At 46.1% G+C, this 13,433-nt stretch overlaps 1 protein-coding gene across 2 annotated transcripts in view; it reads right to left on the reverse strand.

The window, feature by feature from the left end:
* Rptor (regulatory associated protein of MTOR complex 1) overlaps positions 1–13,433 on the reverse strand; it is a 300,137-nt gene that overhangs the window by 238,859 nt on the left and 47,845 nt on the right. The window contains exon 1 of one of the 2 annotated variants that reach the window (XM_048429259.3): positions 3,071–3,091. The exons of the other annotated variant lie outside the window; for it this stretch is intronic. The gene's annotated coding sequence lies outside the window, so the exon portion shown is untranslated. Of the gene's footprint in view, positions 1–3,070; positions 3,092–13,433 lie in introns of those variants that run through there. 2 annotated transcript variants of the gene reach the window in all.

Raw genomic sequence — 13,433 nt, forward strand, 5'->3', positions numbered from 1 at the left:
TGCAGCAAGAGCAGTACGGCACACACCTTCAACCCCAGTGTGGAAGAGTAAGAACTTGAGCCTGGACTGCACAGTGAGATCCCATCTTGGAAAAATAAAGCCGGGGTAGGTGGGGAAGAGGGGGAGTGCATTCAAAGAGAGCACCGGCCCTTCTCACCCTCACTGTCCTTAGAAGCACCAGCACGCTACACCCGAGTTGAAATGTCTCCAAGTGTGTTCACTCCAAATCATCAACAACGCTCCCTGAGCTCCAGTCATACCCTGCACGTATGTGTAAGTACACATGGGTCAACCTGCCTGGATTCAGGCTGCACATCAAAGCACATTTGTTTTGCTTCCCGGGCGGCATGGGACAGAGCCACACCCTCTGTTACCTGACATCCTCCACCTCCAAATATTCAAAGCCTTGGTCCTCTCTGCCTGGGACACACCATCTCACCTACTCTCTAACTTTGTCCTTGGGTCTCAGGGACTCCCTGAGCACCCCTTGCTACACTGCATCAAAAGGAAGCTCGGCATCTCCCTCCTGGGCAGAGGGCCCAGACCGAGTGCTTTAGCCTAGCACTGATTCTGTCGTGCACCCTACTTGTCAGTTCATCTGGATAGTATTCTGACAGATGAGACAAGGTGAGGCTTCTCCCCGTCAAAACAACCAGCCACTTGTCCCAGTCCCACCCGGTCTTCTTCCTGACCTCACACATCAGCAGGCAAAGGATCCACTGGCCAGCATTCCACTACACAGGGACCATGCTCGTGCACCTAACTTCTTACTGCTATGACAAATGCCTGACAAAGTTAATTTAAAGAAGGGAAGGCATATTCCTGCTCACAGTTTGAGGGTACAGTCCATCCTGGCAGCAGAAGCATGAAACAGCTGGTCACGTGGCATCCACAGTCAGAAAGCAGAGAGTAATGAACTCTGATGCCTCGCTTCCTCTCTCTCTCTTTATTCAGTCCGGGGAACTGTGCCACCTACACTCGGTGCGTTTTCACTCCTCAGTTAAACACTTCGGGAAACATCTTCACAGACACACCCCAGAGTGTCTTTCCATGGCGATTCTAAATCCACTTACGTTGACATAAAGATGAACCAACACACCTTACATAATAACTGAAGGCCAGGTTTTCTTCAAAAATGTTACTTATGCTATTTAAACCTGTTTTCCAAACTAATCACTTAGTCACTTAAATTTTTTATTTTTATATGTATAAGTGTTTTACCTGCATGTATGTACTGTACTACATGTGTATGTAGGACATGAGCCCCTAGAATTGGAGTTGCAGGTGGTTGTTAGCCGCTATGTAGGCTAACCTGAGTTAACCTGAGTCCTCTGAAAGAGCAGCAGGTGCTTTTCATTCACTAACCTTTCTCCAGCCCCTTGGTCACTGTTTAAATCACGCTGGGATTTCAATTAAAACTGCACTAATATTTCAACCAAACGTGACAAGAAGCAACCTTTTCACATACTCTCAGACAGGCACAGCGTCTCCCCACTGGCCAAGTTTCCTATTGACTCTGTCAGTGACACAGAAAGTGAAGGAGACGTTGCGGTCTCTTACCCAGGAAGCCCTGTATCCCATCCAGATCATCCTGTCCTCCTCAGGAACATCTGGAGGCAGAGCCACTGCCCACCACAGCTGCTTTCAGCCATTTGTTCATGTATGCTGAACATGTAACTACACATGCTTCTCACCGGCTCTCCTGTGAGTGTGCAAACACCCCAGTACACTGCCTGGACCGCATCCTCTCTCACAGACTGTGCCTCCTGTCTCTCTGTCTTAAGTCTGCTGTGCTGTGCAGGATTTGGGAAATGACGCCCCTAAAGCAGCACAAAGGACAGCAGTCGCCCTCTTCTAGAGGTGGCCGTGTGTTTCAAGAGAACAGTCCTTTGTTCAGCACAGATGCTAGAGGTCTGTGGGAGCAGAATGTTTCCAGCCTTCCTCTCTCCCGGCACGCCCACCTCCAAGAGCATCTTCCATAGAGCAGTACAGAATCATCCTGCTGTAAACCTGAAAACAGGCTCTTTACCCACTGTCAGGAGGAAAGGTGAAATCAATCAAAGGGTAAAAATACCTGCATTTTCTAGTTAGCTTCCAATATGTAAGTGACCACCATCGATAAACCCACAGAGCTGATCAATTACTTTACTGCAGACTCAGCCTGAGGACAGGCTGTCTAAAATGAGAAGCTCCCTGCAAACATCTCTCCCATCGTAGTGAGACATCTCTAAGCCTCCTCCGCTGCTGTAACAATGGAAGCTACAAGGTTTCTGTAAAGCACAGAAGCAGACCTTGGACCAGGCTCCCCAGTCATGGCTTTGCTCAGTCATCACAGTCCTCCTTCTCCACAGGCACAGCAATCCATACAGTTTAGGTCCTCTAATATTACAAGACTGATTCCCTGCTCCAGGAGTCCCTTACTCAAAACCATCTACAATCAGAGAGCAGTGCATGGGAAACAACTCCACCGGGAACTCTCCATCCTGTACTAGAGGTGCAGATCCTCCATTAAGCCAGCTGACGATGCCTGTGTTATCAGACAGTTCCCAAGCACAGAAGAGCAAACTGCCAATCAGACAAGACAAAGAGAAGCCACAGAGTGTCCCTCCCTTCCAGACAAGGTTGAGGCTGGTGTGGTAACTCAATGGGTAAAAGTGCTTGCTGTCAAGTCCAAGGACCTATGTTTGATCCCCAGGGCCCACATGGAGAAGGAAGAGAATCACTTCTGTCAAGTGCTAACCACACTTGTGGCATGGCACACTCACACATTCACAAGGAGGGGAGAACTGTGAAGGAGAGGCCCACATTCACAGAGCCTTCATGAGTGATGGGACTGCCTGCTGTTCTGCTGTGCTATTGTCGTTACACTTTCTGTACCTCCTCTCCTTTACAAACACACCTCACAACAGGTATTTACAAATAAGAAAACACAGGCTAGATAAGGGCTCTGTGCTGTCCTGAGCTTCTGGTACCTACTGAGAACACATTACCAGAGGACCACATACGGCCACATACTGATTCCCATGGCTGAACTCTACCCACCGGTTTCTTGTTAAGTCCTTAAACTAACCTCCTGCTGCCCACATGAAGTCCAAAGGAAGCCCCTTATCTATGGCACTCCTGAAGCGTGGCTCCTGTGGGGACGAGCTCAGCGGCAACTGCCCTAGCAGTTTGCTCTCCCAACACCTCACCCTGCTGCCCTGTGCACCCAAACAGGAAGTGACGAGATTACCTGACTGTTGCTGGCTCAGTGACTTGTCACAAAGAGGAAGTGACGAGATTATCTGGCTGGTGTTGGCTGAGTGACTTGCCACATTCTTTGGCTCAAACGCCAGAAAGTTCACAGCCAGAGTCTGGAATTGCTCTGCACATGTCATCAGCAGTGGCATCTGCTCATTACGTGATGCTAACAGGCATCTCAACTATAACTTAAGCTTACCTGAAAAGGCACAGGAAGGGAGGAGTAAAAGGGTGGGCCCTCGCAACTCCCATGGCAGCAAGTCCCATGTTAGATACACCTGGTTCTTTCCCACACCAAGAACAGAGAAAGGAACCAATGCATTGATGTAGCATTCAATCTGACTTATTTATCATAGTTCTCAGTAAATATGTTATGAGGTAATTACAAAAAGAGAAATGTTCCTCCAGAGCCGGGCAAATGGCTCAGTTAGTAAAATGTTTACTGCACATGCACGAGGGCCAAAGTTCAGACATCCAGCATTCGCATAAAGCAGGTTTTGTAGCTCGTGCCTGTAACTCCAGCCTGGGGAAGGCAGACAGGAGGATCTCTACGCTCTGAAGTTCATTGGTCATCTAGTATAGCCATATTGGGGAAGTCCCTATCTCAAAAAGAATGAGATGGAGGGCAATAGAGAAGACACTCAGTACTCACTTCTGGCCTCTAGACACACACACACACACAGAGACAGAGACAGAGAGAGAGAGAGAGAGAGAGAGAGAGAGAGAGAGAGAGAGAGAGAGAGAGAGAGAGAGTCTTATGATTTGGGTCCCTCAGACAAAAACACTCATGAAAACACAGTGTTCCTTTAGTCCTGGGACACAGCCCAGTACGTCTGTCAACAGTGCACCCTATACTCACTGCGACACTCTAGAGGCAGCTCCCCTCTCCTGCCCGAGAACTAAGCAGCAGCAGGACTTGTCCTGGGCACTAGGAGCAGCGTATTTGCTCACATGAGGTATGCTTTCTATAAAAATAACACAGAATCTCAAATACACTAACACATAAGTTAGAAAAATGGATTTTAGTCTAATGCCTAGCTACTGATTCCAAATCTGAACAGATTACCACTAAATATTATTAATCCAATCAAGTGTATCTTATTCTGCAAATTTTAAACATGTTGGCATAGACTGTATAAACTCTTAAGTTCAACTACACCTAAAATGTTTTTCAGTATTTTATTTGATGTATATGGAAACCTCATTCCAAAAATTCTAGATTAATGATTTTTAATACAATTACAGAAATGTTTTCCTCTAAGGGCTATCAAATTTAATGTACCAAAAACTGCAGAATATTGCATAAAATAGCCATTTGGATATTAAAATACTTCTTCTGAACGGAATATAACATAAGATGGCACAGTTATGTCTCCAGAGCTTAATTTTGCATTTGAAAAGAATATTACTTTGAAATCCAGGCCAGCTGGCTTAAATCTTCAATCTCAGCACTTGGGATGCTGAGGCAGGAGGAAAGCCATGAGTTCAAGGCACGCCTGGGCTATGTAGTGAATTCCAGAACAACCTAGACAACAGGAGACTGTACCTTAAAAAAAAAAAAAAAGTATCATTTCAAGAAACTGTATAAATCAGGTGTGGTGGTGCAAACCTTTAATCCCTGACTCTGGAGGCAGAAGCAGAAGGATCTCTGTGAGTTCCAGGGCAGGGCAGTCTACAGATCAAGGTCCAGGACTATATAGAGAGACACTGTCTCAAAAAAAATCAAAAAGAGGGAGGGAGGGAGAAAGAGAGGGAGGGAGGGAGGTTAGGAACTGTCTAAGATTTTCAGTGGTTCCTCTCAACCTGTAACCTTCCGCCCAACCATCCATTTCAGTCTCCCCAGAACAGGTCAGGGGAAGCGCAGTGCACTCGCTACAGGTCCAGCTCGCGTGCCAGGATCCCAAAGGCCTCACAACCTGTCTCTTCTGGGTCATCCTGGAAGTCACCCCGGGTTTAGGTCCCAGTCAAAAGTTGGGAAATTTTCATTCTAGGTGTGGAAAATGGGAGGCTGTGGTTATTAAACTTGGTTTCCTTTACAGTTTCCTGGCACTGGTTATGTTCTGAAACTCCGAATTTTTCAAATTTCAGAAATTTGGAACCCTACACCATGACAGCATGTATTTAAGAGCACTCTCCACTGAGTAGATGACCTCACCCGCAGACTAGTCCTCACAACGTGTGTACACAAGGGAGCATCACCGTGGTATCTGGAGCATACTGATGTCTGCGGCCATTCAAAGAATGCAGACAGTATTTCAAGGGCTTTGTTGAGGTTTTCCTTCTTAGCTGACTGACAAAGCCATCTACTGTGTGAAGGCATGGGTGACCAACTGCTCTGCCAAGCTTGAATGGAACTTCACAGGCTACCACGCCTAACCTCTAGATGACTGGCCACTGCGCAGGTAAGAAACGAGTGAGCGATGCTCCTGACCGCTGTGGTCTGGGTCTGCACTGAGTGAAGCTCCTGCATCAGCGGCTGAAGGTGTGAAAAGACACCAAAAGCCAGCCGAGGGTCAACACTGGTGTCACAAAACACTATTCACCCACTTGTCTGAGGACAGAACCACCCACTCCCAAGAGTCCTCATTAGGATTTGGAGCATCGAGAAACCTGAGCTGGGATGAGGCGACACAGATGCATAATTTATAAAGGAAGTCAGAAACTAGAACGCACAACAAAGAGGAGGAGAAGGAACGGGGAAGGAGAAGTCAGGCTGCCCCCCTCCCATCCAGACAGGGGAAAGAGGCAAAAAAGAAGCCCACCTGAGTGTCCTCCCACAGCAGGAGCGCAGCAGGTGCTTGGGAGACCCTGGTTGTTTGTTTGTTTGTTTGTTTGTTTGTTTGTTTGTTTGTTTTCAAATCCTTCTGCTCCTTAATGGGAATAGGAAACAAAGAGAATACTGGAATTTATAAGCTTGGTTTATTACTCTGAGCCAGAATCCAAACTTAATTTTAAGTGTGCTTTTCTTTAAAGGCCAAATTCTGTTCAAATTACACTGATTTTAAAGTCTATTTCTAGCTAAATAGAAAAGGCAAAAGGGAAATTCGCAGCATCAAAGTTAGCCAGTGGCAAGCTCAGTTGCTGCCTCAAAGGCACACCTGGGCCCTTCCTATGCACAACACCCAAGAGACTACTGACTGAATTTGCTTCCAACATAAGAAAACCTTAAGATATTTGTTTTCTAAAAGTCAAAATAAAGAACTGTATACAAAATAAGTTTTAAAAAACTATAGGTCAGTTTATTCTAGAGATTATAATTATTTAAACCTACTAAAGACTGCCCCTCTTAATTCATACATACACATGTACATACATATGAGCACACACACGTACACACAGACAGACAGACACACACACACACATCAATGCCATACTAAAAGCACAAGATCTCACAAGCTGTTTGGAAGGGAAAGGTGGATGACCCCTTTTTCTGCTTTTTACTTGGCCCTTAAGGAAATCTGCTGTCCAGTTTCCAACTATAAGCACATTACTTCTAAAGAAGGATATAAAAATGATTTACCACTGTAGCCAAAGGCTTCCTTCACAAGTGTGCGTGTATACACATACAATTTTTGCTGCTGGAAAGACACAGAAAATAACCTGTTTGTTGACTGAAGCCTTGATTTGTATTTGCTGTGCCTTTAGAGGTGGGGCCTCACCCGAGAATGTCAGCCCTGTGAGAGCGCTCCCCTCAAAACATGGACTGGTTCCAAGGTTACTCAGAGATTGCTTTTCTGACAGGCTGCTCACCACAGCTTTGGGGCGACTGATACCTTAGAATTAGCAACACCATTCTTAGAGTCAATCATTCACTCAAGATGTCTTTCCCTCCCCACTTCATAATCCAGTATTATGCCATCCATGGTACATTCAGAAAAACAACACGAATCTCAGGTGGCCAAGGAGGCTGCTTCCAGAGCCGCACCCTGGCTGGGCCAACAAGATTTATGAAGGGACTCCAAAGTACCAGCACCCAGACTGCAAAAAAGTGGTTTCCATAATCAAGGCAGAACAGATGTTTTAGAGGTCAGTGCCAGGGCGCAGTAGGAAGTTCAGCTAGAGTGCTGCTCTACGGAGCACATCTGGAGAATGGTCTGCAGCAGCCATACTTTTGGTTTTTACTGAGTGAATTTGGTAAGTACACAACAGGCTAAAGCAAAAGAGGGAGAGAAAGAGGAGAGAGGAACACTGCCAAACCAGGTGCTCAAAACATCCAACAGAAATCAATTAGAGAAGCCTCAGGGGCAGCCATCGGGGAGTTCCCCATAGAGAGAGTCCCAGGCAGAGCAGTGTCTTCTAGGATGAAGCTTCCAAATAAAAATATCAAATAACAACAGGGGTGACATCATCATATTAGGAACTCAAGACATTCATCAGAAAACAAGTGGGGGCCAGGCAGTAGTGGCGCATACCTTTAATCCCAGCACTTAGGAGACAGAGGAGGCAGATCTCTGTGAGTTTGAAGCCAGCCTGGTCTACAGAGTGAATTCCAAGACAGTCAGGGCTGTTACACAGGAAAACCCTAAATATATAGAAGAAGGAGGGAAGGAAAGGGAGTGGAAGGAAGCGGAAGAGAAAGAAACCAAGTTGAGGCAGTGAGCTGCAGTTCCTGGTTGGTTAAGTGTCCTCTCCATGGTTGGGCTTCCCTAGTGGACTGTCCCATATGTGACTGGATCCCTTCCCCTCCCAATGTGGGTTAGGAACTCACACCACCAGGATACTGAACAGGGATGGCTCTCCAGGAGCTGCAGCTTCTAGGATTCTTCCTAAGGCTTGAGAAGCCAGGCACTGTCACTGTGCACAATCCTTTCGGTATAGCCTCCCAGGAGTGGATTTTGCCACCCACATAAAACCAATGGCTTAGTGAATCTCACCTTAGTAAAACAATGTCAGAACACCACCCCATGCCTGAGTTACTCAAAGGCAATTCTAAATGAGAAATTGCCACAGTATGAAGCCAAAGGTAGGAAGGATTATAAACAGGAAATAGAAAACAGCAACAGTTCGATCTCTTTCAAAGTCCTGGAGATAAAGCTGACAGCACACATGAATATCCTTTGGGGATTATGGCCTACTAAACCAAGCTGACCGCAAACCATGGCACATGATCAGGTCTGTGGCCCCGAATTTAACAAATGCAGGGAAGTACACTTGGTTGGATGTTACAAAGACTGGAAGACTTGAATGACAAGATACACGGCCTACTCATTCCTGTGCATTTCTTCTCAACATGGTTACTGGTCTATGATTAAGTCGCATCTCAAAGTGATCATGTGGTACACAAACTGGAAGACCTTATTTGAACCGCTCCTCTGCCATGCCTCATGTGCAAACAGGGTTTGCAAGAACAGCATAATAGGAGCTGAAGAAGGATCCACAAAAGCAAATTCATAAAGAAGTTTACTACCAGGCATGGTGGTGCATACTTGTAATCTGAGCACTCGACAGGCTGAGGCAGAAAGAAGACTGCTATGGCAGGTGCTGGGGCCACACAACAAGACCCTGGCTCTAGAAGGAAAGAAAGTGCCTCAAAAGTACGTGTGTATTCATGAAGGTGTGAAGAGCACATGTGAATGTATTTGTGTGTGTCCGTGTGTGGGTCCATGTGAGCACGTGTTTGTGTGCACAAATGAATATGTACATATGCATTTAGAGGCCAGAGGATAACCTTAGGTGTCCTTTCTTGACCTACAGCTCATCAATAAGGCTAGATTGGCTGGCCAGCAAGCCCCAGGGATCTGCCTACCCAGTTCTGGGATTATAATAACATACATCACTACAAGCAACTTTATACATGGGTGCTAGAATCAAGCTCAGGTCCACAAACACTGTACTGACTGAAGCATCTCCGTAACTCCATATCTAGAGATATATATCCATATTAGTTATCTTTCTTTCAGAAACATTTCAACATAAACAAGGCAGGGTTTCTGAAACAGTGAAGACAGGTTGCTGGCCCTTCTTCAGGGTGGCCACTGCTTTGTTCCAATAGAGCAGCCCACAGCCTGCCTCCTGAGCATTGTTTGGGGTGAACACATACACAAGTCCCTCCTTCCCACAACACCAGACTTGCCCTCTTTAGTGAGCTGTGGACACTGGGAAGGCTTCACGGTGTGTGGGCAAATCACACAGTATTTCCTGCCAGCATGGTGTGGATCAAGCTTTTGCTGCACACTCAGGAAGCAGAAGCCAATGCTTCACATTTTACTCAACAGACTGTGACAAAGGAAGTAAAAATAGGTTGAGAGGGAGAGGAAAAGGAAGAAGGGAGAGGAGGAAGAACAAAAATGAAGAGGAAAGTCAGTAAGCAAAAGGGGGAAGCAACTCGATCCTTAAGTCTTCAGCAGGAAGCCTCACCCTCTAGGTCCACGCCAAGCCTGGGACCCTCCCTCTGACCCAGGCAGGTGAAGTTCTGCTGGAAGATGCCCTCCTGGAATGGGGCAGATGCAGCAATGGAATTGGCTTTAAACAGTAAGCTATGTTTGTTACTTGGCAAACATCAGTTTTAAGGTATCAGTTTTAATTTTGTTTTTAAAAGTCTGTTATTGTTAATAGCATATAACATCGCTTTAAAAGAAGCAAAAGCCTAATCACCTTCCTTACATATAAAACACCTATGATGGTTCGTTTTTACTTCTCAACTTTCACAGCCTAGAATCACCTAAGAAGAGGAAGAACATCAATTGAGAAACTGTCTAGACCAAGTTGTCCTATGGGGAACTGTCTTGATTATTAATCGATGTAGAAAGATCCAACCCATGGTAGGCAGTACCATTCCCTACTCGGGAAGGTCCTGAACTGTGTAAGATGAGAAAGCCAGATGCAAGCAAGCAAAGATGTGTCTATTTTCTCTGCTCTTTGATTGTGGATGTGCTATGACTACATTAAGTCCCTGCCTTTCTGCCTTCTTCCCAATGATGGGCTGAAATACAGAGCAGTAAGCTAAGGGAAGTTGCTTTGGTCAAGGTGTTTTACTACAGCACCAGAACTAGAAGACCTCTTGAAAACACATCCACATAGACACTGGCTTACATACTTAGGCTTCCTTGGGTGGCTTCTCCTTCACTCAGGTTCCCTGCTGATAATTCCCCCCAAAAAAACAAGCCTTCACTGCACCATCTGCTTCACTGCTTCCTGAACCCTGAACCAAGCCCAGTCACCTGCCCAAGATCCATTCTTCTAAAGCAGTGGTTCTCAACCTTCCTAACGCTGCAACCTTTTAACACAAGTTCCTCATGCTGTGGTGACCCCATGGTGACCCCAACCATAAAATGATTGTCATTGCTACCTCATAACTGTAATTTTACTATTGTTATGAACGGTAGTGTAAATATCTGATTTGCAGGATATCTGATACGTGACCCCTATGAAAACGTCATTCAACCCAAGGGGTCATGACCCACAGGCTGAGAACCACTGTTCTACAGAAAAGTTGACACACTATGTGACCTGCCCTGGACTCTATGGCACTCATGTGCTGGTGAGCAGAGATAACGTCCCTGAGTAGAAACAGACACAGAGACCCCAAACAAATTACACATAAAACCCACTCTCCAGAGACTGTGACTCTCGCAGGAATACAAGAGCAATGACACCGTCTCCAGTGTCCTGGGCTAGGTGGGGCATCCGGCACTACGCCCGTATCTCAGGCTGTGTGACGCCCACTTTGCTGGCTGGAAAGGAAGGATGCTTCTGCACACCCTACTCTAGCAGCTGTAAGTGCTCGAGAACAGCACATGAGAAACTGGCACCGGAGACACAAGTGCATCAGATCCCGGCCGGACAAGATGAAAGACAAAGCAAAACTGGATCTATCCTGTACTGCAGGTGGACCCAAGATCCCACCGTGAGAATCAACTTCAAATTCTTCACAACAGCTTCATGACCTCAAGATCTAAAGCAACGGGGAAATTTCCAGGGGAAGGGGACTGAAAATGTAGTATAAACAGTACATGAAAGAAAATCATGACAAAACGGACTGCACTTAGAGGTCAAGACATGGGGTAAAGCACATTTTATATACCAACAATTTATTATGATCCATTGTTTTAAAGAAGAAGGAGAAGGAGAAGGAGAAGGAGGAGGAGGAGGAGGAGAAGGAGAAGGAGAAGGAGAAGAAGAAGAAGAAGAAGAAGAAGAAGAAGAAGAAGAAGAAGAAGAAGAAGGCAGAAGACAAAATCCATAGGAAAAAGAACAAAATCCAAATCCAAACAGGCGATTTCCAAGAGAAAAGCTCAAGTGGGCGGCACACACAAGGGCCTGCCTCACTATTCCCTAGGAAACACACAAGATCTCATTTGCTTCACAGGACAGGAAGAGTTTTCTAGTGTGGACTCAAGGATTGGCAAAGTGCAGATACACACACACGTGCACACGCACACATGCATGCACACACACGAGTGTGCACGCGCACATGCTCAAGTGCTTGAGTGTCCTGGACACAGAGCAAAAAGCAGTAGCTACAGTCCACACGGCACAGCTCTGTGTGCTGAGAGCCTATCTGCAAACATGCAGCAGCCCTGGAAGACAGGGCGGTGGTTCCTGGGAACCAAGCCCTAACATGCATCAGCAGGCCAGGCTACTGCATTTCTGGGCATTTACCACAGAGAAATGAACACTCACGTTCAGAGAAAAGAATATATAAGCATCCACAGCAGCTTTATTCATAAGAGACACGTGCTCACACAACGGCGACCTATCCACACAGCACAGACAAGACTTGCCAATAAACATGGACAGATAACGGACAGTGGGGATGAGTCTCTGGGAAATTCTGGAGTGAAAGTACGTGTGACCGTGAGGTACGTGTGACCGCCTACACAGCACTCTTGAAACGACAGGACTACAGAGGTAAAGGACTCAATGACTGGCAGAGACTGAGAGCAGGGGGGTCACGTAGTGAAATGCCAGCGCCCATGCCATCTAGGCTGGGATGCTAAAAAACAGCTTTTGGCTTAAGGTTTTGGTTTAAGACAGGTCTCGCTGTGTAGCTCAGATTGGCCCGCAACTCAGACTCTCCCTGCCTCAACCCTCTCGGTGCTGACAGAACAGCTGTGTGCCACAACACATGGCTGCTACAGTGGTTTCTCAAGCTGAGGAAACTGGGAGAAAGATACACGGGTTTCTACTATCCATTAACTGCATATGCCTCTCTAACCGTCTTAAATTAAAGGTTTAATTTAAATAGAGAAGGGGTTGGTCTTTCCTATTTGCAAGCTGAAAACTGAATCTTGATTAGTGACTAAGCCTGCTTGTCAACCCCAGCTCCAGAGCATCTGACAGCATCAGCGAAGCATGACCAAACTACAGACCACAGGCTGTATTACCCAGGACCAGCAATACAAGACCACAGGTTGTATTAACCAGGACCAGCAATACTTCACTCAAATACTATTTTTAAAGCCATTAGGCCAGGTGTGGTAGACTATAATACCAGCACTGGGGAGGGTGAGGCAAAGTGATCACAAGTCTGGTTAATATTGAAAAGACTCCTTCCAAAGGCCGCCCACTCAGCTGGTGTTTGGCTTAGGACACGCCCATGAGTGGGCCATCACAGGGACAGATGGGAACCTTCGCTGAGAGTGGCAGGAGAACTCCCAAAGATCCATCTCAGCACACCTGCTAACTGCCCCTAGCCTAATGGAGACATGTCTGTTACAGTGGGTAGCACACAGTCAGGCATCAAGAACGTGTCCAATCCCAGAGGATTTTATTCTACAATCACAGGGAACAGTGTCATTAGCAACTTAGCTCCTGGGGCAATTTTCTGCGTCTTTGCCTCTTCCACCCAAAGACTAGCTCATTATTTTCTTTAATGACTATTATCTAAATTTATGAAGACTGAGAAAATTACTTTAATCACTTTTTAAAGCAAATATATTTTATAAGTTCTTAATATTTAATTACAATTCACTGGTGCTCTCAGTAAAGCAACTCTCAGCCAGTGTTTAATGTCTGCACGGAATGTAAGCTCAGGAAGTTCAGTTCCAGCCCCTTTACCTTTCTAAAGAAATAAGTCTTTCCTGACCCAATATGTCCGCTTCTTCTCTTAGTGAACACGACTTCACACGTCCGTGAGAGTTACTGTAACTGTCTGATGGGGTGGCACACAGGCTCCGTGTCTCAGAGTGAGACAGCGACCCAAAGGACAAGGCAGACGAGCAGCTGCCCAAGGAGGCGTCTGTGAACTCCCG

The sequence above is a fragment of the Myodes glareolus genome, chromosome 9, assembly GCF_982192425.1.
Source record: "Myodes glareolus chromosome 9, mMyoGla1.1, whole genome shotgun sequence".
Taxonomy (NCBI): domain Eukaryota; kingdom Metazoa; phylum Chordata; class Mammalia; order Rodentia; family Cricetidae; genus Myodes; species Myodes glareolus.